At 47.0% G+C, this 5,222-nt stretch overlaps 1 long non-coding RNA gene across 1 annotated transcript; it reads left to right on the top strand.

Annotated features, from left to right (window-relative positions):
• Window positions 1-3,616: 3,616 nt before the first annotated feature.
• Window positions 3,617-4,117, top strand: LOC138844672 (uncharacterized). Its single transcript, XR_011380860.1, has 2 exons — window positions 3,617-3,735; window positions 3,914-4,117. It is a non-coding gene; the product is annotated as an uncharacterized lncRNA (long non-coding RNA).
• The last annotated feature ends 1,105 nt before the right edge of the window (window positions 4,118-5,222 follow it).

The following is a 5,222-nucleotide window of genomic DNA, read 5'->3' as shown; positions in this document are numbered from 1 at the left end:
GGGGACTGATTGGACGCGGGCCTGCTCTCGCGCGCTGTGCGCCCGCCGTAGATTGGCTGGAATGCACATCGATCAATAGCACTCACCCCACTCTTTCTTTTTTGTTGGATTGGGTCGTTGGGTTGAGGTAATAAGGGGCACATTCTTTTGTGTTACCTTTGTTGGAATGTAAAATTCCTTCCGCGTGGAAGCGATGTTGAAGGGTTAAAAAGTTAAAAGCCGCTTCCCCCCACCCCCCCAACCTCCTCTGGTGAACTTTCCTGACCTCCTTAGACTTGCTCTGCATAGCCATTCTCTATAAAGTTAATTGGTCAGTAAATTACCCCAATGTGAGCGTAACCTTAGTTTCACCTAAGTAAGATAGAAGAAGTCACCATATATCTCTTTGCCTCCTGGAACCCTGACCCCACCAGGTGTCCCTTATCACCATTCGGCTGCATTCCTAGGTATCATCAAGGCAGTTCCTGCAATCTTGTGTGGCCCTCCCTTTTGGCAATAGGAGGCTTTTTGATACTCCCTGTGTTCATAAATCAACTGATTGTAAAATCACTTAACTTGTATCAATTGTTTACTCTATACCACTGTCTGCTCTACGCAATGATTGATTTTCTTTGTTTAAACGTGTATAAAAACCCCAACCCAAGACTATTCGAGGCCGCTCGCCTGTACTGGGACGGGGGCCCCCGACATGTCGGAACATCAATAAACTTTACCCTTTGTTAATTACATGAGAGAAGGTCTCTTGGAGCGTTTTTGGGGTGGCAAGAGCAATTCAACTCTAATTCGACTGTAACAATGTCACTTTGAGGTAAGAGTCTGCGTAGACCGGACGACTATTCTTAACATTTCATCCTGAGGCCGAACGAAGGCTTTGACTCTTAGGGAAACAACTGGGTGGTTCCCGACTGTGCCTCAGAGCTGCTGTTTGCAGCTGACCTCGGTACACCCGGGCGCGAACCGTCCTCCTGCCGGAAGACCAGCAAGTCCGTGGGGCCAGGGTGCCCCGCGCGACGGCTCCCAGAGCTATGGCGTGTTGCGCCCAGCCGACCCGGGGTTTGGTGTGGGTCCCCGGAGCCTCCGGAACGCCCCGCGAGCCTTCCCCGGAGCCCAGGGAGTCTTATTTTTGCCAGTTCACATCGTGCTTGATGGGGACTGAACCAGCAGATTGAAGCTCTCTGTCTCTCTCAAATAATATTTTTAAATTAATTTATACATTAAAAAGTACAAAACATTGCTGAGAGAAATGAATGAAGACATAGTTCAGTGGAAGAGATTTCCCAGAATTTCAGGGATTAACACTCAATATGGTTAGGATGACAATTCTCAGTGTGATCTGTAGGTTTGATGCAGTCTTTACGAAATAGCAGTTTGGATTTGTTTGGGGGAAAAAAAAAAAAAAGCAGATCCTGCGGTCCTTGGAACTCCAAAGGATCTAGGATCTCCAAGGCAGTTTTTTGTTTTTCCAACCAACAGTTCTGAAAATGGAAAAAATGGGAGGAATTCACTACTCGATTTCAAATTGAGTAAAATTACAGTGATCAGGGAGCAAGCATTTGGCCTGGCAGTTAGACACTGGTTAAAATGCCGCTGCGCCCACTCCTGACTCCTGTTTCGTTCTGATGCAGTTGGTGGGAGGCAGTAGTCATAGTTCAAGTGATTGGGTCCCTGCCACTCACGTGGGAGACCCAGATGCAGTAACTGGCTCCCAGCTTCACCCTGGTCCATCTCTAGTTGTTGCAGGCTTCTGGGGAGTGAATCAGTGAATGGAAGATCTCAATCTCTCCATTGCTCTTTCAAATAGTAAAACTGAGTAAACATTTTTTTGACAGGCAGAGTTAATGAGAGAGAAAGGTCTTCCTTCCATTGGTCCACCCCCCAGATGGCTGCTACGGTCGGTGCACTGCGCCGATCCGAAGCCAGGAGCCAGGTGCTTCTCCTGGTCTCCCATGGGGTGCAGGGCCCAAGCACTTGGGCCATCCTCCACTGCACTCCCAGGCCACAGCAGAGAGCTGGCCTGGAAGAGGGGCAACCGGGACAGAATCCGGCGCCCCGACTGGGACTAGGACCCAGTGTGCCGGCGCCGCTAGGCGGAGGATTAGCCTAGCGAGCCGCGGGGCCGGCCTGAATAAACATTTTTTAAAGTTATTTCTTTATTTGGTCTGGCACTGTGGCATAGTAGGCTAAGCCTTTGCCTACAGTGCTGGGATCCCATATGGGTGCCAGTTCGAATCCCAGCTGCTCCACTTCTGATCCAGCTCTCTGCTATGCCCTGGGAAAGCAGTAGAAGACGGCCCAGATCCTTGGGCCCCTGCACCCACGTGGGAGACCCAGAAGAAGCTCCTGGCTTCACATGTGCCCAGCTCCAGCTGTTACGGCCATTTGGGGAATGAACCAGCAGATGGAAGCCCTAGCCCTTCCTCTCTGTAACTCTCTCAAGTAAATAAATAAAAAAAATCTTTAATTCTTTTTTATTTGAAAGGCAGTTAGACAGAAAGAGATCATCATTCTGCTATTTCAGTTCATTCTGCTGAAGTCAGGAGCCAGGAGCTTCATCCAAGTTTCCCTTCCCTGTCCCCCTACTCCCGCCATGGGTGGCAGTGTCCCAAACACCTGGACCATCTTCCATTGCTTTCCCCTGGCTATTAACAGGGAGCTGAATTGGAAGTGGAACAGCCAGGACACAAACTAGCACCCTTATGGGATACTGGTATCTCAGGTAGTGGCTTTACCCACTAGGCCATAATGCTGGCCCCATAAATAAACTTTTTTTTTTTTTAAAAAAGCAACTGATCTTCAAGAGAAAATGCTTTTCTTTTTTAAAGATTTATTTATTTGAAAGGCATAGAGAGAGGTTTTTCCATCAGCTGGTTTTCTGTAACTCTGCCTTTCAAATAAATAATCTTTTTTTTTTTTTTTTGGTCTTCCTTTTCCATTGGTTCACCCCACAATGGCCGCTTCAGCCGGTGCACCGCGCTGATCCGAAGCCAGGAGCCAGGTACTTCTCCTGGTCTCCCATGGGGTGCAGGGCCCAAGTACTTGGGCCATCCTCCACTGCACTTCCCTGGCCATAGCAGAGAGCTGGCCTGGAAGAGGGGCAACCGGGACAGAATCCGGCGCCCCGACCGGGACTAGAACCCAGTGTGCCGGTGCCACTAGGTGGAGGATTAGCCTATTGAGCCACAGCGCCGGCCTGAAGCTGGTATTTTTATGATCTTCATAATCCTTAATTTTATAGTTGAGGAAATGCACACAGAAGAGTTATGTGAATTGCCTAAGTTCATGTGATCGGTTAAGTGGCAGAATCAGAATTTGAAGCCACCCAATCTGTTTCCAAAGTCCATGCTCTAAAATCCTATATTAAACTACCCTATCTGTTCTGAAAAATGAGAACCTTTCAAGGACAGGTTCTTTGAAATCTGAATATAGCTACCATCTTTGTTTTCCCTGGTTCCACAACCAGCCAAGATAACAAGGTGCCCTGAATACCCTTGCTATTTTGCTTCTGGGAAATAATTTAATGGGGCCAACATGGTGGCATACTGGGATAAGCCACTGCCTACAACACTGGTTCAAGTCCAGGCTGCTCTACTTCCGATCCAGTTAACATGCCTGAGAAAGCAGTGGAAGATGGCCTAAGTGCTTACACCCCCACCACCCAAGTGAACAGATTCAAAGAGTTCCAGGCTCCAGACTTTGGATTTGGCTTGGCCCAGCCTTGGCTACTGCAGGCATTTAGTGAGTAAACCAATGCTCGCTCTCTGTCTGCTCTCCTTATCTATAACTCTGCTTTTAAAATAAGTAAATCTTTTAAAAAATATTCTTTTTGGGTCGGCACTGTGGCATAGCAGCTTCCTGCAGTGCCAGCATCCCATATGGGTGCCAGTTTTATCTGTCTGCTTCACTTCCAATCCAGCTCTTTGCTAATGCACCTGGGAAAGCAGGAGAAGATGGCCCAAGTCCTTGGGCCCCTGCACCCTTGTGGGAGACCCAGAAGAAGCTCCAGGCTCCTGGCTTCAGATCGGCCCAATTCCAGCCGTTGCAGCCATTTGGGGCGTGAACCAGTGGATGGAAGACCTCTTTCTCTGCCTCTCAAATAAATAAATCTTTTTAAAAAATATTCTTTTGCATGTCTTCATACACCATGTAATGACTTACTCTAAAATTCTGCTGGGGAGTAGTGTCAAACAGATGAACGAATTATACATACAGTATTGAGTTACAAGGATCTAGACTAAGCCTGAATTACATGAAGTAACTAAATTTTTTTTGTTGCTGTAATCAAGAATGTTTTACTTAATTTCCATTTTACTGAACAGACTGCAAAGTATGATGGGAAGTGTCAATGTGTCTTCAAATAAACATTGTTGCTAGTTTCAGTGACAGAAGCTGAGTGCTTAGAAACCAAAGAGTATAGGCATCTCAAGGCTAACTTCCATGCGGTGGGTGTTAAGGTGTAGCAGGTTAAGCCCCTGCTTGGGATGCCTACATGCCATACCAGAGTGCTGGTTCCGGTCCTGGCTGCCCAGCTACTAGTCCAGCATCCTGCTCATGAGCCTGGAAGGTAGCAGATGATGGCTCCAGTACTTGGGTTCCGGCCACCCATGTGGGAGATCCAGATGGCAATCCTGGCTCCTAGCTTCAGCATGGCCCAACCTCAGTTGATGTGGCCATTTAGGGAGTAAACCAACAAATGGAAGATTTGTCTGTCTCTTTCTGCCTTTCTACTAAATAAATACACCTCCAACAAAAATGCCAGACCATCACTTATGGCAATGCAAAGAAATGCCATTGCAGCCTGCCTTCCTCCCGGAGCTGTGAAGGAACAGCCTGCAGGGGTTTAAAAACGTCTCAGGTAAATCTCCCATCACTGCTTGGTGTGGAAGAAAATCATGAAATTGGCATTTCTCCTAATAGATCTAGATTGGCAAACACCAATCACCTTTGGTTTGAATCACTTGTTAACTCAAAGAACAGATAAAATAATGTTCATTTAGGGAATTTCAGCCCAGTGCTAATGACTTCCTTCCAAGCAATTTTTCTTTAGTGTTTAGGAAGTAGCATAAATAGCTGATTGCAGCCTAAGAAAAACATTTTTAAAGAAAGCTTTTATGTAATAAATATAAATGTCATAGGTACAACTTTGGGAATATAGCAGTTCTTCCCCCCCACACCCACCCTCCCACTCCCAAACTGTCCCACCTCCTATTCCCTCTCCCATCCCA

Source organism: Oryctolagus cuniculus, chromosome 12, assembly GCF_964237555.1.
Source record: "Oryctolagus cuniculus chromosome 12, mOryCun1.1, whole genome shotgun sequence".
Taxonomy (NCBI): Eukaryota; Metazoa; Chordata; class Mammalia; order Lagomorpha; family Leporidae; genus Oryctolagus; species Oryctolagus cuniculus.
Note: the sequence above shows the minus strand (reverse complement) of the source record. Positions and strands in the feature narration are given on the sequence as shown.